This window comes from Amphiura filiformis, chromosome 1, assembly GCF_039555335.1.
Source record: "Amphiura filiformis chromosome 1, Afil_fr2py, whole genome shotgun sequence".
Lineage (NCBI taxonomy): Eukaryota > Metazoa > Echinodermata > Ophiuroidea > Amphilepidida > Amphiuridae > Amphiura > Amphiura filiformis.
Window position 1 is genome coordinate 19,682,949 of NC_092628.1, and position 22,432 is coordinate 19,705,380.

Genomic DNA, 22,432 nt, shown 5'->3' on the forward strand with positions numbered 1-22,432 from the left:
GGCTGATTTCAACCATCATAGCTGTCGCTTAAAACTGAGTCGCTCCTGTGAAGAAAAAATGACGTTTTCTTAAGGCAAATTTAGCACATATCTCTATGGGACTCTGATTTGGTGGTGTGAGATCTTCAGCTTCCATTCCCAAAAACATAAGTTTCAAAATTGTTAGCAAAGTTGTTTTCCTGTACCTGCTTTCCCAATCATCTACAATGTTTAGGTTATTTTTTCTGGAACTGCTTTCCCAATTGTCTATAACTGTATGAGTAAGGTTGCTGTCCCCCGATCTTCTTTTTCATTCATATTTGCTTTTAAAATTATTGGCTCAAGTTTTTTTTTCCTCTGGCACCATCATATTGCTCATCAAAAATGTTTCAAATTGCTATATGGTAAGTTTTTTTGCACTTTTGCCATTCATGCATACTATTTGAAAAATGTTAGTAAAAGCTTACTTTCTGGGACATGCTTTACCCCCACATGAATTGAAAAATAAAATATGTCAAAATTTGTGTCAACCTTGAATATTTCTGACACTATTTCTATTAGCTAATAATAAATGTAACTCACTGTGTTTGAATCTCAGATATGAATGAAGACACCAGCCAGAACAAACTGCAGACATGAGAAAGTATTTCAACTCCAAACCATATCCCTATAGTCAAGAAAACATAATCCATGGCCTTGAGTAACATTTCCCTTCCCTAAATTGATTTCAGCTGGCTGTGATCTGCCTGTTAAAATCACACTCACAAAATCAAATATATAGTTAGACTTACGCTATAGATAGGGACCACCAGAATTAGTAACATCGCTTTTGTAGCATATTTTGCATTTCTTGTCTCAATATTATTTTCTTCAAAAGACCCCTTTCTTACATTTGCTATACAGCTGAAACTGCTTCAACCTGTGACATTTTGAAAATGATACCAGCTTCAGGACTCAATTAGCGGTAAATTAGCACTTTACTAATGTGCTGTCCCAGAAGTAGAATGTCAATGAACAATGAAAGTTTTATTTTTAGAGAAAATTGGGAATGAAATGGTAGCAGTTGCCCAACCAAATGTCAAAAAAAATTCTTTGAAATTATTTTTCTAGTTTGAAAAATCCATTTATTTTTGTAATATGTTTAATATTGTGACGATTCTTGGGGTTCATGAAGGACATTAGGTTGTGTAACATCACAATTAATGAAGCTCTAAGGAACAAAAAGAAAATATCTCTAAAATAAAACTACCATATAGCCTAAATGACATAAAGACATCATTGGGTCAGTCACCCATAGGGTTAATTTATTGCCATTCTTCAATCAGTATTTGTTTTATTATCATTTCTTTCTTCTTTTTTCAAATAAATTGCGCATTCTGTGAGTCCTCATCTATGGCTATAAATATTGCTCATTTTGCTATCAGTATTCATTACTGATGATAGACTTGTACATGATGTTCATGAGAATGTGAAGAACAGGGCACATATATCTTGGGAATAACATGGTAGCCCTTGGCAGTAATATACACATCATTTTGAGTGGGAAAACATGGTGTTGGTTTGTATTACTAAAAGCTGCTATGTGACACTTCTATTTAACTCATACTGTGCCCTAGAGAGAGAGAGAGAGTGTGTGTGTTTTTAAGCAAAAAATTGAAATATTCAGTTCATAGCCGTTTACTTTATACAGTTTGTCCAGGCTGAAGTACAAAGTGACAACGCATGCGTATACAGCGCGTTAACAGTGCGTAGTGCTGCGTCTCTGTTGCAAGTAAGCGTGCCTTCAAAGTCAGCACAATGTGTGCGTCCGCCTCGGTACTTTGTACTTCAGAGTGGACTGACTGTAGTAGTTTTTCACCTCACATACACAATTAGGTCAGGAACACCAAATTCAGATCTGGCCTGCCAAACAACTGTGGCTGGCCTTTGAACAGCTCTGAAATGGACATAGCAAGACCACATGTATTTGGCAATCGAGCACAGGTCCTTGAATTGAGTTTGTCCATCTGTGGCCCACAAGCAAATATTATTGAGAACCCCTAGTATAGAGTGATAGCCTATATGTTAATGGACATATATCTACACTTAACCAGATTGCCATCATGTATAGGCCTACATATTATTGTAAGCTCCGGTTTTGTTCAATTTTCATTCAATTTTAGTTTGAAAAAACAACACTGTAACAGACATTCTATCCGTGCATCAACAATACTGACATAACTGCCTTGTGGAGACAAAAAGCACTACAATCTCATTGCTCTTACATGGCCTGAACTGAAAGCCTTGTGACAGTGAAAACACCTGTCTAAACTACTATAGGGCAGCTAATGTATCAATACAGCATTTATCAATGAACCATATTGTAGGCCCTTTGGAAATGGGTCCTGAATGTAAATAGCATTTGTTATTATTTCAGATATTTCAATGAAGAGTTCATTTACTTTTTTTCTATGAGCTTAACTCTGATGTGGCCTATTACTTAGTATCAAATTTGCACAAGAATACTGATCAGAAAATAGCCTTTGAATCCTTCTGGAAATCAATAACTTCTAGGGTGCCAAAGCAGGTCCAACCACATGCTACAGTTTGATGAGCTCATATAAACCACATACAAGGCGGTTCTCGAACCACGAGTCTCGCCTGCTTTTGTGACCGCCTGCTTTTGCGAACTGTTGGTAGAGAGGTAAATGAATTTGGCGGTTATCGGCTGGGCACGATTATCTGGCCGATGGTAACTGTACCCACCAAGTTTCATGCCCATGCAACAGTTTTTAATAATATGACCTCAGATGACCCCTGGTGGCCCTGAAATGACTTTCTAAAATTTTGGCTCTAAATGTTGACTGTACCCCTCGTGCTAAGTTTCATGCCCATATGACAGTTTTTACTAATTTGACCTCAGATGACCCCTGGTGGCCTCGAAATGACCTTCCAAAAATTTGGCTTTAAATGTTGACTGTACCCATCAAGTTTCATGCCCATACGAGTTTTTACTAATTTGTCCTCAGATGACCCCTGGTGACTCCGAAATTACCTTCCAAATATTTGGTTTTAAATGTTGACTGTACCCACCAAGTTGCATGACCATACGACAGCTCTTACTAATTTGACCTCAGATGACCCCTGGTGACCCCGAAATGACCTTCCAAAAATTTGGCTTTAAATGTTGACTGTACCCACCAAGTTTCATGCCCATCCGACAGTTTTTACTAATTTGACCTCAGATGACCCCTGGTAACCTCAAAATGACCTTCCAAAAATTTGGCTTTAAATGTTGACTGTACCCACCAAGTTTCATGTCCATCCAACAGTTTTTACTAATTTGACCTCGGATGACCCCGAAATGACCTTCCAAAAATTTGGCTTGAAATGTTGACTGTACCCACCAAGTTTCATGTCCATACGACAGTTTTACTAATTTGACCTCAGATGACCCCTGGTGACCCCAAAATGACCTTCCAAAAATTTGGCTTTAAATGATGACTGTACCCACCAAGTTTCATGCCCATATGACAGTTTTACTAATTTGACCTCAGATGACCCCTGGTGACCCCAAAATGAACTTCCAAAAATGTGCCTTGAAATGTTGACTGTACCCATCAAGTTTCATGCCCATACTGAGTTTTTAATAACTTGACCTCAGATGACCCTGAGTGACCTCGGATGACCCGTAATGACCTTCCAAAAATTTGGCAAAACCAAAGAACTATTTCATCAAAGTAATAAATCAAAACAGAAAGATGCTTCCTTTACGAGTTATCACTCATTGAAAGTGCTACTTTGCTATACTTTACATGGAAAGGGACTATCTTAAAGTTGTCATATTTCCTTAATTACATGACCGATCAAGCTGTTATTGGGATATGTGATGCACAGTTGAAAATTAATAATTAAAAGATTTGGTGACCTCAGTTGACCTTTGACCTTGTATGTGACCTTTGACCTCACGAAATTGGATAAAGTATGTTGCGCTGAAAAATCAAATTTGGCAATACCAAAGAACTATTTCATCAAATAAATCAAAACAGAAAGATGCTTCCTTTACGAGTTATCACTCATTGAAAGTGCTACTTTGCTATACTTTACAAAGAAAGCGACTATCTTAAAGTCGTCATATTTCCTTAATTACATGACCGATCAAGCTGTTATTGGGATATGTGATGCACAGTTGAAAATTAATTATTAAAAGATTTGGTGACCTCAGTTGACCTTTGACCTTGTATGTGACCTTTGACCTCATGAAAATCTAATCAGGTCGAGTACCTCTGGCCACGCAACTCCCCACCAAGTTACGTCACTGTACCCCATACGGATCTCCAGATAATCTGTTCACAAGGTATTTTGCTTATTACGCATATATTATGCAAATTAGGTACTTAATTACCATATTTTAAGCTCAAAATCTAATCAGGTCGAGAACCTCTGGCCCCGCTTCTCCTCACCAAGTTACGTCACTGTACCCCATACGGATCTCCAGATAAGCTGTTCACAAGGGTTTTTGCTTGATACGCATCAAATACGCATAAATTATGCAAATTAGGTACTTAATTAGCATATTTTGCGCTGAAAATCTAATCAGGTCGAGAACATCTGGCCGCTTCTCCCCACCAAGTTACGTCACTGTACCCCATACGGATCTCCAGATAAGCTGTTCACAAGGGTTTTTTTGCATAATACGCATAAATTATGCATATTTGATGCGTATCAAGCAAAAAAACCCTTGTGAACAGCTTATCTGGAGATCCGTATGGGGTACAGTGACGTAACTTGGTGGGGAGTAGCGTACAGATGTTCTCGAATTGATTAGATTTTCAGCGCAAAATATGCGGTGCTTGGGGTAGTGAGCAGGGGTTATCAGTTAGAGTTTACCACAACCCCTCCGTCGCAGAACCTGCAGAGGGAGACTTTGCTTGATACGCATCAAATACGCATAAATTATGCAAATTAGGTACTTAATTAGCATATTTTGCGCTGAAAATCTAATCAGGTCGAGAACATCTGGCCACGCTACTCCCCACCAAGTTACGTCACTGTACCCCATACGGATCTCCAGATAAGCTGTTCACAAGGGTTTTTTGCTTGATACGCATCAAATACGCATAAATTATGCAAATTAGGTACTTAATTAGCATATTTTGCGCTGAAAATCTAATCAGGTCGAGAACATCTGGCCACGCTTACTCCCCACCAAGTTACGTCACTGTACCCCATACGGATCTCCAGATAATCTGTTCACAAGGTATTTTGCTTATTACGCATAAATTATGCAAATTAGGTACTTAATTACCATATTTTGCGCTCAAAATCTAATCAGGTCGACACCCTTTGGTCATGCTACCCCCTATAAAGTGTCATCATCATAGCACTTACGGTTCTCAAGATAACGCGTTCACAAGCTTTTTCCGAACACACACACGCACACACGCACACACATCCACACATCCACACACACACACACACGGACACACACACACCATAGTGATTACTAAGTCTCTCCCTGAACATTCAGGCGAGACAAAAAAGTCTCCATAGAATCATAGTTTTATGTTTGTCTTGTAATATCTGGCCATACTCCTCATGGGTAACAAATACACAGACAAGTTGCAGACCAAAGACTAACAACTGTATCACAAGATATCCTTGCCAGACCATCAAGTTGTTCATCACAAATATGGCTCACAAAAACTTTCCACACTGTCATCATAAAAGCTTATTGAACCACTTCACCGGCCAAGTGTCATGAAGCAGCCACTTCTTAATGAATATCTTCGCCAGGTTGTCAAATTAACTTTGATCATGCTAGCACCATCCATGCCTCCAGTCACAAAGGACAAACACCTATCATGATATATATAAATGCTGACTATTATGTATCCAAGATTTGTATCGCATAAATATATGGCTCCCAGAGATATATTTAGTCATCGGGCAGCTATATGTGAAGCCATAGCCATTTGTTCCTGAAACCGATTTGCTATGTGACCAAAAACAAAATTTGATTGTTCCCACTATTTCCAAAAACATAAATATGATTCATATTTCGGCTACTGTGAGACTAATGTTTTGGGCATTTCCCCACATTGCAGAAATGGGCAAATTATTTACAAAAAAGCTACTATTGATTTGGCCATCTTAATTTAATAGTTCGTCTCAAAGCCCTTCCCAAGTTAAAAACATAACACAGAATGCAGTTTTTTAGAGATTTGTTTTTTTACTTTAATTTTTTTTATCTGTGGGACAAGCTTTTTGACAAGAATAGATCACCTTTTCATCTCTCAAGGATGTTTCACTGTGGTCAAGATGAAGAATTTTATTTTGTCTCTGGCTATGTCAGATGGGATATTTTTGTGTGGTGGATTTTAGAAGGAAAAAAAACAGGGGAAAACACTGAATAACGTGCAAAAAACAGGTGATTTTACTAATGTGTGCGGGGGCTATGAGAGGAACTATTAAATTAAGTAAGATGGCCTCATTTGTTTCATTGTGTCCAAAATGATCTTTCTTGTGTATCAATCAATTCAGTTTATGATGTCCAACCACCACATCACCACTGGTGTTGTGTTTGATTTACATGTTCATCATGCCCACATCCGGTCAGTGCCCACAAAACAAGCGATGTGATAATATTTGTGGCATGATCTGATCTGATCCCATCAGACCACAGTCTGAAATTTTGAAAATTGAGTACTGTTATAATCTCCAACTTGCTCAGTTTTAATACTTACTGATAACTTGCTCAGTTTTAACACTTACTAATGTTGAATTCCCCACATCTGTGACATAATTGGTTATATAACTTTATAAACTTTATGATTTTTTTATTTGATAATTTTATTATGCTTTTATTATATTTTTGTTCCTTATTTTTCCCTACATCTCAATTTCATTATTGCCAACTTGGGTCTAACTGGATCAGAACATGCCACAGTTATGCCTGTTATTTCATTTGGCATAATTCCAAATCAAAAACAATGTTTCAAATATTGTTAAGTATAGATCTGGTACAATGTAAGTATCAGTCCAATTACATATGAATATCCTGACGCTCCTTTAAAGACTACTACAGACACTCAAGTCATCTAGGGGAAATCAATTTTCTTGTCAAATGCGCCAAATGAGAAGTGACATAATTCAAACATTGCGTGCTAATAATACAGTTGCTTTGTCTGGCTTCATTACTGCCAACTACAAAACATGTCAAAAAAGTAGGGGGCTTAGACAAATGCGTAGGTAGATAATAAATGTCCTTCTACTCCTGGTACTTGTGTGGTTTGAGTACTTTAAAGTTGGCCACTTAGAAAATGACTATTTACTAAAAAATATAAAACATGGTGATATGAGAACCAGTTTTGCCAATGGGCTTAACATGGAATTAAGCATTTAAATTATTTTTAAATTATTTCAAATACACCAATTCCTTTAAATACAAATTGGACCAAGTAAATAAACATTCACTATAGGCAGAATGAAAACATGAGCCGTTTAAATGTAAGTACCGGTAAGTAAATCTGTCGTTTACTGTTTCAAAGTAAATGATGTCTGGAGAGTGCTTAATGAGCCAAATATCTGTGTGACCATATGTGACGAGATCACGCAAAACATGTTGGTCACGATTAGAATAATTGATTCTTACAGATGCTTTCAATTTCTTTTGTATGTTATTATTATTGCAGCAAGAAAATAGTTGTCATATCTCAGTTACTGTAAGTTCAATTTCTAGTGGTTTATAGAATATTGAAGCCAGTTAAATAGGCAAAAATAAAACTTTGGAAAATTTTATAATTATTTTGTTTGAAAAACAACTTGTTTTGGTTTATCTCTTACATACTTTTGGTAAAAAATCACCTCTGTACACTGAAGAGTGACTCAAGAACACTGTGCATATTCTCTTTCCTCCTCTAAAACTTGACATGTACAATGTTAATGATATACAGTAAGCCAAAAAATTAAGGTACCAGTTATGTTCACCCCTTGTATATCCTACACAAAGACAGATATGTCATAATTGGAACCAGCAGCCAATAGCTGCATCTTTTACCTCAAATTTAAGACCTCATTTGTTGAAAATGTTCAAGAAATAAAGATATGATGATTCAAAACCCACGGAAGATGCCAATTTAAAAGTTACAATTTGCTCCATTGCGTGCCCCATTGATTTGCACACAATGCGTTCACAAACAAGAGAATCAGCACCATACTTTCATTGATTAACATGTTAAAATTAGCGTCATGCTTTCATTGATTAGAACACAAAAGTGCAACTTTTGATTTTGTTTCTTTATTAGGTTTCAAACCACCGTTTCTTTAATTCTCAACCAATTTCAACAAATGAGGTCTTAAATCAGAGCCAAAAAATGGCCAAAAAACATAATGATTTTTTCCCCTTTTGACTTACACAAACCACTTTGCCTTTTTCCATGTTTACTCTGAAGTCAACTTTTTTTATTTGGCCTAACAGAATGCAATTTTGACTGAGAAGAGACACTGGGGGATTTTGTTTTATTAAGAGTATGTTCAATCTGTTTAATTTCCATGGTACAAATACATCAGACAGAAGAAAGATCATCTGTGCATACATATTGATTCAACACAGTTAAACTTGATCCTTTTGTCAACTTAGTGGAAAAAACCCGACTCTGTAATTACCGTTCAATAAGCCTAGTTTGATGTTTGTAATTTGTTATCACATGAATGTCTTGCTTGTTGCTGTATGCTGCTGTATATGACAGTCAGATGTCTGGGACATTCACTTATAATAAGACAGAAAGTTCAATTCAGACTCCACATCGCAGCATGATGCGATGCTTTTAAAACATCGCAGCAACGATATATCGATGTGGAGTCTGCATCTCCTTTCATGAACCTTAGACCCCTTGCGTGCCAAGCACACAATCACCGACAGGTAGCCACTGTGGTTTCGCTGGCCTGGCCAGCAATTCCATGTACATATAGGACTTAGAGTGACTGCGTCATGGCATCATGTGGGCTCCATGCATGCGCACTGGTTATCATTGTGGTATTTTGTTATATAAACCGGTGTTAAGGTTAATCTAATCGACCTTTTTTTAGAAAAGATACGGAAAAGGTAAAAAAACCATTCTGCACATTTTTCAATTGAAACTGTCACCTCTTTTTAAAAAGTGATCTATTGCTCATGACAAAACCATCAACTTGATTGTAATACAAAAATGTCAAACTTGATTTTGTTAAGAATTTCACTGCAAGTATGTATCCATTGCAAATCACATGTCTGGGCATGACAACTTAAGATCAAGGTGTAGTTCCAAACCGCACACAAATACTTCAAGTCCATAACATGTCATGAGACCTGATAAATTAGCCGCAGGGTACGGGTGAAGTGTGTTCAACTATCAAGTATGGCTGGGCCGAGTGAAAGCTGACCGTGGCAGTGACCAGACAGGCAGACATGGACTGGCATGAAATGATTGTAGAATCAAAGTTTGGCAAAAGTTTCAGCTTGAATCATGCGTTAAATTACCGAAAAGTAACCCAACTTTTCCCTAATAGTATTCGATTTGAATGTGACAGGAATCTACCATAAATCAAGGTGGCCATGTCGAAAAGACACCCAAGTCTTTATTCACCATTGGTTTAAATAGGACAGGGCACGTTCAAAAGTAGTGTTAAAAATCTTCGAAATTCTCACAATTGGGTTACAAAACTGGCAGGCTTGGCAACCCAGTGTACAGCATGTATCCATATGAACTCACCTGCAGAAATCTTTAACAATTGCCAATATAGGCTGTGATTGGGGTATGTATCATAGTATGCTATAATAGTACTGATGAATGCGGCAAGTCACTGACATAGGATACAAGATCTTCATATTAGCCTGCGGATGTTGGAAAGTGTGATCAAGTGTAGCTGGAGTAGGAAGTTGACCATCGGTTACATCATAAGTGGCCAGACAGTAAACATGGATCAGCATCATTAATGTTCTGTGATTGTAGACTGCAGACACCTTGTCAAATATGGACTGTAACACGAAGAGGCAGTATCAGAATATAAATTGGTACCTATCGCTTTTGATGCTTATTGAAAAACATGCTTCTTATATAACATATATAATGGCGAGAATTTTCTGTTTCATGACCTTGTAGAACATTAATAATCTACCACTAAGGTACATCTTACATTGCATTTAAATTACTGGAAACTGATGGGTACCAATCACTTTCATCATATCTATACCACTTGCAAGCTATCTATTAATGAATAGTCTACTTCATAGCACCTTTTGGAAGTTGATGCTTCAATATCAACTCATCTCACAATGATTACAAGTTCAGAAAGAAAAAAAGACCTTCTCTGGGCAGAGCGGTCACTGGGGATGTGTTGGGTTTTATGAAATGGCATTCACCCATTGCATGGTTCTGCCATGTGCAAGAGCCTCGATCTGGCAGCATGGAAATTGAACCAGTCATATAACATTGCGTAAAGTTAGGTAATTCTTCCTTTCATGTCATGCCAGTTTGAGGCTCTCCTTGCATCATGGCAGAACCGTGCAATAGGCGAATAGCTGTAGTGAATTGTTTATCAAAAAGGAATGCAATATATAATGAACCACATTAATTACTCATCACACATCATATCTCAATCATAACCACATCATCAATAATTTGGGAATAATTAAGAGTTATTACCAGAGAATGAGACTATCAAATGGCATAAGAATCTAGCCCTATTATAGGACCATTTAAACACACTATATCCGAGAACCGCTAAAACCACTAACCGCTCCACTCATCTGGGGAATTAGCAGTTCTCTGGATATAGCCAGGTTTTTATGATATAGCATGGTTTGGGATCACACAGTCAAAAGGCCCTATACTAGAAGGGCTATAAGAATCCATCACATATTAATGGGTTGACAGGTATTTAGAGATGTTTGTAAAATATAAAATATTAATTTAAGGCTGGCAGTCTCAGCTATCCAATCAAAAAAGACACTTGAGGTGGGACGTTCTATATCCAGTAGTTTTAGTAGCAATTAATAGAAAGTAAGGAGTAGGATGGATTTCTAGTCTTAATAAGCCAGTACGGTAGTCTATAGGAGAGAGTAATGACATGGATTTTGCCCGGGGAATTTGACCACACAATTAATATTAAATATAATTCATATGATGTATAGCAAAACTACTAGGATATCTTTGATCCAAAAGAACTAAAACAACTAAATGAAACTCTAATGTCAGCTGAAGAAAAGGCTGCAAATCGCACCAGCTGGAACAAACTTATTGAGGGCGCCATGTTGACAGACGAACAGCGTACCTGATGATGATGATAATAAATATGATTAACACCTGTAAAAAGATAACAAGGACCACAAAGCAGTGTTTCAAATTTGATTGTAAACAGGGGTCGAAATAAGCGGTAGCCCGATAGCCATGGCTATTAAATTTTCTGTCGGGCTATTGGATTTTATCTCCATGTAGCCCGTCGGGCTATTGATACTTGCTGCTGTGTTTAAGCTTCATGCCTAACAATTGACAAGAGCCCGATATTTATAGGCCCGGCAAAAACGTGATCTTGCTTTTCACGCCGTGATTCTCCTCTCGCTATTATATTAACCAACTATCTCGCTTTGTAAAAAAGTTTCCAAGCAGTGCACTTACTATAAAAATGTTGCTTTATGCCATAAAAGTTCGCCGAATTCCATTAAAATGCAGTTCAGACTTAAGCCAAAGTGCAGAATTCAACAGCATTGCAAGCAATGGTCGAGTGAAAAAGTCATGCTTTACTCAATAAAAACTGACATTTCATTTCAAATGAGTTCAAGTTTAGGCCAAATATCATTATATTTATAGAATTACTGGATATTTTGACTATAAAACATAATTCAAGGGCAAATTTTTGTCACTTTTCTTCGATACTGGCCGGCCATCGGCAGGTTTATTTACATGTAAACATTGTTCTGAACAATAGAAGGCAGCAAATTTTTGGATTTTTTTGTTTTTGTTTTTGATTTTTCGCATTTTCGGGTGTTTTGAAAGCTTCTTGTGCCATTTTTCTGGGAAAATCTCGCTTTTCAAAATTTTTGATCTCGTTTTTTACTTCAAAAAATTGCGTTTTTTGCCGGGGCCTACCGATATTGAAAGGGCTATTGAATTTTCGACAGGGCTATCAGAAAAAATGTCTAGATAGCCCAGATGGCTATCAGGAAATGGTCCCTTATTTCTACCCCTGATTGTAAAGCATAAATAATTATTACTGCAAGGTAACTATTCATAAGTTTTAACTCTAAAAAAGTCTGAAACAGCTGTAGTACATTAATTCTTCTAGTAAAACCACACGACTACCCGAAGCACTTGTTAGTTAATTTCAACATCAAACCATCTTTGCATACATTCACAACTACTGTGAATATCTCACAAGTTTACTGTGACACCATCAAGCACCTATTACCTTGCAAAACTCTCGAGGCAAATGATATATAACAAAAAGTAATTACATTCTCACCACCCATCCTAGCAGTGACAAACACCTCAGACATGCCATTATCTCAATAAAAAAGTGCATAACCTACATTCAAAGATAGTGTCAACATAATTGGGCTTTAATTCAGTGCTAATGTTGCTTGTTTCTTACCATCAAACTGAACTATGTTCACATGATTGCTACAACGCTAGTTTTATTTCTATGTTGTCTGACATTTGGATTGTACAAATTGATTAACAAATAACAGGTTGACACTTCTGAAATTCTACCCATGGAAAAAATAAACTGAACATGACTCTGGCCTACTTAGTGTGTGTGAAGTACATCCCTACTATCTGCCAGTCAAAACCTCAGATTCAGGTAAAGGGTGCCATTTGGGATAAAACTATAAGTTGAAAGTCCCATTTTGAATCAAAAATTCCATGATTGTGCAAAAAGGGCCTATCTTTACAAAGGGACCTGCCCACATTTTTGTATTACTGTGTTTTTTCCTTTCCGATATTTTTGTAATACTGTTTGGTGGAAAGGCACACAAAGTCCACAATAGCACTGGTTTCTGTGCTGTACTCTACCTGTATGATGATTTTCCAACTGTAGGATAGTAGCTGATCGGTGCTCGCTCCGCTCTCTATTCGAGAGGCGTCGCGGTTTGTGGAACGGGTCTAGCTCGCTACGCTCGGTGCTCGCTCCGCTCTCTATTCGAGAGGAGTCGCGGTTTGTGGAACGGGTCTAGCTCGCTACGCTCGGTGCTCGCTCCGCTCGCTATTCGAGAGGCGTCGCGGTTTGTGGAACGAGTCTAGTTCTAGTCCACAACTAAGGTCACTTGTTTGGGACTGTTATGTAAAAAGTTCAACTACTCTAGAGTTAGGCACCATAACCAAATTTGTTTGATCTTTTAATCAACCATCAATGCTGATTTGATGCTTGTTATGAATAATCTAACAACTTACTCACAACTAATTAATCAAAATTAATGCTAAATTCATATTGGTCAATATCAATACAGGCAAAGATTCATATGGTATCACAAATAAAAATAGTCAATTAATTGATTTCATAAATAGGATCGACCAAGCATCGATGGTCGATCGAAAGATCAAACTAATTTGTTTCTACTGCCATAGCACCTGTTCTCACCTTCTTGCTTACACCCTGCCTTAGAGTATTAACTATTGTGAATTCATCATGGAATATTTGATGCAATTTGCCAGCACAGTTACGTAATATTACTATGTCAACAGGATCACACACTAGAGTAATGAACCATGATCGAAACAATCACCACACAAAGTATATGGCACTCAAAGGCATACCAAAATAGTGTGATCCAGTAATCAAGAGAATTACGTAACCACTTCGATGCTGAATAAGTCTTTTAAATCACATGTACATCTTTGCAATCTGCATGGAGTAACATCTTGAATCAACTTTAAAAATCTCAAGATAGTTTTCAATCGTATGGTCATGACTTTTACCTCTAGGCTCTTGTCTTGCTCTACTTTGATACTACTGGTCTATTAGACTCACCTCTCAATTGCTTCATTCCCTACAAGCATGCTAGTGCTACAGAAAGCATTAATCAATCAAGGCAATACTGTGGTTTGGGTGCATTAAAGAATCACACTAAAAGGTGAAGAAAAGGGCATAGAAAAAACAACTGATACGTCAAGGCAAATTCTGCCCGTATAAGCAATTGAGCTATGACCAAGAATGACAGGAAAAGAGTTGATACTTTTGAGATGTGAAGTTACAGGATGCTTCTATGAAATGCATAGGCGTAGATCCCGAGGGTGGGGGGGAATAAATCCCCAATATTTTGCTGGGGGGTGGTCCATACAAACATCCCCCAATGTTGATGCCTGTATGTGGGTTTCTGACCAAATAAACCTCATATTTGGCTATTTTAGCCCCCAAAGCCCAAATCTACACCACTGGCGAAATGGAAAGACAGGAGAACAAATTCCTGGATCCTAGACAAGATAGGCACAAGTTTACGAATCAGAAATGAGATAATGGAGCGAAAGCTGAAGTACTTCATGACCATATTGTCAGAAACATGGAGGTGTAGAAAAAAGAATTTTACAAGGAGTTAGGAAGGCCGACAAGGAAGGGGATGTTCACTAACATCTTGGACTAATGACGTGAAGCTGGTTTTTAACCAAGGAATGCAAGATGACGACTCTTGTGAAGACCACAGCAGCGCTCAAAATATGTAACGCCACCAAACCAAGAAAGAGAGATATGCAATTTTAGGACCATTTTGAAATTATGTTCTACCATGAAGAAATGATGCTGATTAAGTAACTACTTTGATTTATGGGAACAAATTCCAGAACAAATGTTCCATATTTAATATCCTGGACTGGTCAATTCAGTCGCTCTAAGGGAAATGATAATAAATTTTATCAGATCCGTAACTTGCTTTGCTTTCGTGAAAGGATTTTTGTTTGTTTTGGGGTTTGTTTTTAGATAATGCCAACCTACCGATTCAGGGAAAAACTTAACATTTAGTTTGATATCAAAATGTTCCTTGATTTATGCTGAGGTGAAATACATTGGTTGCAAAAATGGCTCCAGGTTCAACTGTTAGTGAGTAAAGCTTTCCTTCAGTTTCACAGTATACCTTTTTGGGATTTTCCTAACTGCAGATAAAAAACAATTCAGGGTATGCCTTTTGAAAATGAGAGAAGAGCTGTAGAATGCTCTTCTGGTCTCTTCAAGAAGAGCTTTTTAGAAGAGCTGTTTTCACATGTGGCCATTAAAGCATAAAGAATTTAACAAGTCATCTAGAGGAGCTATAAATCGCTCTTGCAAATGCAGCTTAAGAAGAGCTGTAGAGGAGTGATTGTTCTCACTCCTCTCAAAAGGCAGTCCCTGCAATTTGGATTAATTAATCTACTTTCCAAAATATCCATGGAGACACCTATGTGAAATATTACCCAATCCAAGCAGATGTCTCACTAACGCACATTGGACCACTAAATTGAGTTTAGTAAATTTCCTGATAATTCTAAACACCTTAGCAACATCACAATGATACCAGTGCTGTTAAGATCAGTCCCAAACACTTGGGTTGGCACAAATTGACTACAAAACATGTTGACATGTTCTCTGGTTACTCATCTTCAACGGCAGACATTCCAATTGAAACTGACCCACAATTCAATGAATATGTTTGCACATCCCTCCAAGGAAATGGTTGACTTTTACACAACATGAGGAAAGTACACTATTTTACTGTGGACATTGCAAATTACAAAATGTATCTTGGGGCCTTTTACAATCTCATCCAGTGTATTTTTCCCTGCAATGAAAAAGTCATACAGGTTCTCAATTCTCAGAGGGCAAATTGAGGTATCAGATAGACCGCCTTTTTTAACACCTTCCCGACATACACTATATATTGCGGTGCTTGTCAAAATATGCTGAAGGATATTTTGGTGCCCCTATGTTATGGCAATCCATCATGGTAATTCCCTGTGTATTACGTACAGGGCTATATGAAATCCTTATGTTTTCTTTTAAATTTGTTGGTTTACTTTACACTATAGATATTCCCCTTGGGCTTTCCTTTTCTTTTTTGTACATGTACTGTAACTACTGTGCCTGTTAGGTTTGCTCCCAAGAGCACCTTCAATTTTGTTGGGGTATAAGCCAACAGAAAGTGAACTTGTGTTGATTTTCCTTTATGCCTATACACTGACCCGACTTGGCCATTACTACGGTGTCCCCGGTGTAAAACTGCGGTGTCCCGAGGTTGGGTTCCATCCATTATTTAATGTGTGCTATACGGAATTGTACCCAGGAATTGTACACAACAGTGATTTTCAATACACAATCATGAGTATTGAATTACGAATTAAATCTCCCGCTCTGGTACATCTGTGTTTCCGTCAATAGAGGGCCAAATACAGTAAATGCTTCTTTGATTTGTGTATATGGCTATTTTAACTCTCAACTCCTTATTCAGTAATATGTTCTAATTATTGTGCCAACATGGCTACTTAAATTGTCACATTCCTCACTATTATTGCTTTGTGCCTGTTAGTTTACAAGCACCTTCAATTGTTTAGATATAACCAACTGATAGTGAACTTGTGTTGATTTTCCTTAATGTCTGTGTAGTTATTGCTAGTAACACCCTATTCAGAAAATGTGTTCTATTGTGACAACATGGCTACCCATACTTTCTCATACCTCGCTATATTACTATGAAACTGAAATATAGTGTCTGTGTCATTTGGGTGGTGAAATAGGTTCTTGGCAAGATTAACTTATTGCACTTACAATAATAGTCAGTCAATAGCCTTTGTAGGGGCATATCATTTCCTATAGGGCCAAAAGGAAGTGTTTATACCATGTGCTAATGGTAATCTTTCAACCCTAGCCTGAATTATGAAGCTAGTAGAAAACTGTGATATACACTGCTCAAAATATTTAACCACCGTGAGAACTACCAGCTGATTGGCCAAAAAGAAGTTTTCATTATCCAGAGATGCCAGTCAGTGTTGTCAAAAAATCCTGAAATGGCAAAAAAATTTCCTGAAAAATGTACTTTGCCCATACCTTTGTACAGGATCATCCAAGTCAAACTTCCTGAAATCAGGAAATTTCCTGAAGACTGGCAACACTGATTATCGACTGGACCAATCCGCAACATTGTTAGAATAATTTCACCATGCAAAAAATTGGGGTGAATTATTATTTGCAAAGCTCCATTCTGATTGGTGATTAAAGTGAAGATATCACATAATTGACCAATCAGAGGCAACGTTAGATCGGCAGGTAGTGCTGGGTTAAAGGATCAGACTTTTTTATTAGAATTTTTTCAAAACAGCAGTAACATTATAAATCAGGTGAGTGTAATTTCATTCAGTAATATCTAGGCTACAGAACACATGCACTACCGAGTACTGAAGTCCTATGAAAGCAAAAAATACTCTGGTCGGTAACATGAGAATAGAAAAGAAAGCAGGAAATTCAGGATTGTCAATTTCTGATCCTTTAAATATTTTGAGTAGTGTAAAATCCTTGCCCAAACACTAGCATGCAGTAACACATCCTATGCCAATAACTAGGATGTGGACATTTGAAATTAGAAATATACCTTCAGGTTGTGTCCATTGGTTCCCAGGCAAACACACCTGGCAATAATAAAGCTGTTTAAATAATAGCAGACATCCAATGCCTGGAACCATCAACGTAATCAGTTTGCCCTCTTCAAATGGATGGTGAGCCAAAGATGCAAAAATGTTTGTAATTTTTTTTTCATAATCTCCATGTTTATGACAACAGATTACAATTAAGTCATTAAATATCGGTAGGAACAAGGCTAGTATTTGTTCATCACGTTTTTAAAGTAATCCGTGCAAAATTGGAACAATTTCTGAATTGGTGACTTACACTAGAAGCTCAAACATAACAATCTCTCAAAAATATACTTGTGCTTTTGTAGAATGACCTCTGAATACACAAGGTACAAAAACTCATACCCTGCAACTTGAGGTCAACTATTAAGCTATGATTATTGAATAGGGTTCATTGAACCATGCCATTGGGGATGACACCATTTAGGCTCTTAGTGTTGCTTACTTGCAAACCATTATATAAGTGAGAGTATTATTGTTCTCTCACAGTTCTCTGAAATGAAATTCTGTAATCAACTTGGGGCGATTTGACCAACTTGTTGGAGGGGATAAGACGATGGTAAACACTTAGTACCTGTTACAGACTGGTTGGATGACACAAGAGTTGGCCTCTTTGTATAGAGCATTGTTACTCAGGTTTTAACGTTATCTGTTTGTTCCTGGGGAAGAGATTGAAATCAACTTAAGGCAATTTGTCTGTAGCTTGTTGGAGTAGGATTAAATGGTTACAGGGTGGACTAATAACGATGAGAGATATATGGCCAGTATTATATAATAGTGTTCTGTGTGTTGTAAAATTATTTTCTTAAGAGTGAGCTTTGTGTAGAATTGATTCATTCTTTCTTACAGTAGATGAATTTGTACCACTTGCATAATTAGCAGATGTTTGTTTTTGTATTGTATGATTTCAGTTATTAACTGCATAATAAAAATACATGTGACATGATCAAGGGGAAGGAGTCACATGTCAGCAATTTTCAATGAGTATTTTTTACATCATTATCTGGCAGTGTACAAATGCTACATTTTGATGCAAACCCCATTAAAATCAGACATCTGGATACCGAGTTATGTGTAATTTATCAATGGCTGAAAACAATATAAAACAAAAGAATTTGAACACTGTTTTTGCCAATATCTCAAAAACAATATTAGCAACATCCGACTCACTCCCCTTGATCATGTCACATAATATTGTCTGACCAATTCATGTCACATAATATTGTCTGACCAATTTAATGCACTGTTACGATTTGACCAAATAAAGTTTGTTTCATTCAACTTTCAATTGGCAAAAAATGAGACCCATAACATTGTATATTAATATAGAATGGCGTGTACACAATTGGGCGTTGGGCGTTGTGCAATGTGTGACCGGCATGCGCTTATGTGAACCTACACAAGGCTTAAGTTGGTACTTAAGCGCAGTAAACAAAGACCAAATAATTTTCACCCGTTATAAGTTTTAAAACATAGTCACTTGCCTTGTGAAATTTGCTCATAACTAGAACTAGAACCCTGACTTCCCCTCACCCAGGTGTAACAGGGAACTGTTAGGGGACAATTACAATCTAAATGCTGTAATGCACTACAATTGCTTCCTTGTCAAAGCTAACAAATATATTGTCGCTGTTGTGGCAAAACCTTGTAACACCAATAGCTGCTATGTGTTAAATATGCACAATACAATATATCATATTGTACATATTTAACATCTAGCAGCTATTGCAGTTACAAGGTTTTACCAGAACACAACAAATTGTATTGTATCTCAGTGCCAGCTGAATAAATTGTTGAAGTGGTACCCTCCAGTAAAGAATACACTAAATCACCAACATTTACTTATTTTTTACAACATCTGTCAAGCTTACTCAGAAGCAAATCATACTGACAAACTTATTTAATGTTCTCTGCCTTTCTCCACCTTCCAATTCTGAAAAGAACATACATTGGTTTGATCAACATAATGGGATGAGGCAGTAGAATGGCATTAAGCACCTGAGAATCACATAATAACATTAGCTAGAGACAACCCAACAGATTTATGTGATATCTTGATACCTTACATTGCTTTAAGAATGATCCACCCTGTCATCCCTATGAATGCACAGTTTGCAACAATCTATGTAACTTTGACGTATCTAGGATTTGAATCGGTCCCTGTGGCCGACTTGTTCTGAATTTCATATATAATAGCTGACACTAAGTGCACAAGCTCCCTTTTACTGTTAATCCATTCTTGATTGCAAATTTATTGGTTTATGTTACGTCTCCATGGCTTAGAACACATAGAAGACAAAGAGTTTCTGGTTTATAAGGGCAAGTAGTATCATTGTAACATTGGTAATGACATACTAGCTACTGAATCACAATTGGTTTGAACAATGTTTTTCACATTGACTCGCGGGATCTCAAATGTTAACTGCTTTTTTGATTGGAGTACTTGATCCTGTGTGATTCAAACAAATACTCTTTGGTGTGTTATTTTTGACAAACATCCGTTTATCTGCAATAACTGTTGCATGCTGGATGCAGAACCTTTGTTACTCATGACAAGACCTTTTTTACCAGGAATCTCTATTTACTAAAATTACTTGTTGCACACAAACATTTGGTGGGAATTACAAATGTTCAGCTTAATAACATCTATTTTGACTGAACTTTCATTCCAATTTCAAGATCAGGTCTAAACATTTGGTGGGAATCCAAGAATTGATTCTCACAAAGATTATCCTGAGTAGATTTGTGAGATTCCAAGTAGATTCTTGAAAACATTTTGTATGATACAATACTATATAAATGTCAAATCTCTTCAGTGAGAATCCACTGTGATGAGAATCTAAATGGATTCCTGCAGCATGTAAGATACTAAGAACTTCTAACCTTAAAAAATTCAAATTCTTTAAACTTCCATTCTCATGAAGTTCCCTTTCAAAGATCCCTTCCCCTCAGTTTGCTTGATCCCAAAACAGTTCCATAGGATCCTCTCCTCCAAATTCAGTGTCAAACACCAAAATGAAAGTTGAATGAACTGAACCTCCATTCGTGGCTTGTAAACATTTAATGATGAAAACACAGCATAAATGTAGTGCTGATCAAAAAGGAAACTACATTCAAGCCATTCATAAAACGGAAACACAATATGTTTGACAGTACTATATTTCATGTAGTCTCTTTTTACTTCTTTTAAAGAAAGCTTGACTCTCATTAAAAGATGTACAAGAATTATAATAAAAATCCAGTAACATCATTGACATATGTATTAGCCACCAAATTGAATGTACTAAGCCCATTTTATTCTAATATGCTTAACCCAGTTACAATTTAATACTCGACATGAAAATGAATGTTCTACTCAAATATCATGTTGAAAAAAGCAGTTTGGTAAGAATGCTTAAACAACATGAAATCCATGGATTGAATGATTCTTTAGTCACATACAGGATTTATAATGATGCAATTATACAATGCAAGTCCTCTCATGGGGCAAATGCATATATATATTTCATTCTTTTATGGTATATAGCAACAAAATGATGTGTACCCAGATTTGAACAAATCTTTTAAATATTATTCAAATCATTTTCTGTGGCAGCTTGCAATAGGTTGATACATTGTGAAGCTTTCTATGTACCTGTTACAGTTTTGAAGAATGACAGATATACCATACCCATGGATGGATATGTTATTTATGATACCAATTCTGTTGACTTCTGCAACAAATGAAGATAGTATAATTATATATATTTTCAGTAATAAAAAAACAGAACTGCTTCCTGGTTTATATTCAATTCTTCAAATATTAAAGTTTGCAAGTATGCAAAAAGAAATGAAGGATTCCCTTTGTGAAGCACATTTTAGCAACTTTCTGTAGCTGTACCATACAGAACATGAGTTAATGATTTTATAATGAAGGGGCAGGGCAGAGCAGAGACATCAATGGCAACTTCATCAGAGGGCACGGCAAGTGACGGCCGTAGGCTGAATGTACATGTATACTGCCATTCTCAAAATGTTGAACAATTTATCAAATTTTTATCATCACTATCATTTCAATTGAAAATGGTCTTTAATAAAGCTTGATCAAACCACAGATTATTGAAAATACACTATTTGAATCTACTTATTTCATTTTTTCATCAATGAGTGTTACCACAGTTTCAGCAAGTCTGTTACACTATATAGTAATTGCTCATATAGCCTATACATAGAGATTCTGAGCACAAACTATGGTATAGCGCCCTCAAATTTGAATGATCATATTGTCACAATTTTGTAGCACCAATCATCATATACCATGGATTAAGACAATCCTATCTCAACAATGGGCTTTCCCAACTGAAATTCATACACCCCCTATGGAAGACGTGACCTTAAGCTCCCACACAGAGAGTGTAGATTTCAAATGGAGTCACCCATTCGGGTAGCCCCATTTGAAATTCACACTCCCTGTGTAGGAGATTACGGTCATGTCTTCCATAGGGATGTATGGCATTCAACTAGAATAGCCCAGTGAAAGTGTAGTTTAAGAAAAGGTGAACAGGAAGACCAGAGGTCAATTAGTTTTTTGATAAATGCAGGCTCAGTTAATCAAGCAAAATCTTTTGATAAAAAAGTGACTTTGCATTGATATGCAATGAGAGATTGATACAATCAAAGATTAAGTGACATTGACTGATGTAATCCCTATAGCAAGATTGCTTTCTCAAAATGATAGCAATCAAATCATCTTCCTTAGATGATCTATCAGTATAATCCCTCAAGTAAGCTTGGCATGTCTTTTTGAGCTAACAGTCTGGGGAACATCTTTCAAGAAGCTACATTAGCAACTACAACAGTGTAGTCTT

General features: G+C 36.9%; 1 protein-coding gene across 1 annotated transcript in view; it reads right to left on the minus strand.

Moving 5' to 3' along the window:
- The window catches only part of LOC140156785 (protein sel-1 homolog 1-like), a 243,091-nt gene that overhangs the window by 130,024 nt on the left and 90,635 nt on the right, over positions 1-22,432 (minus strand). The window lies entirely within an intron of this gene.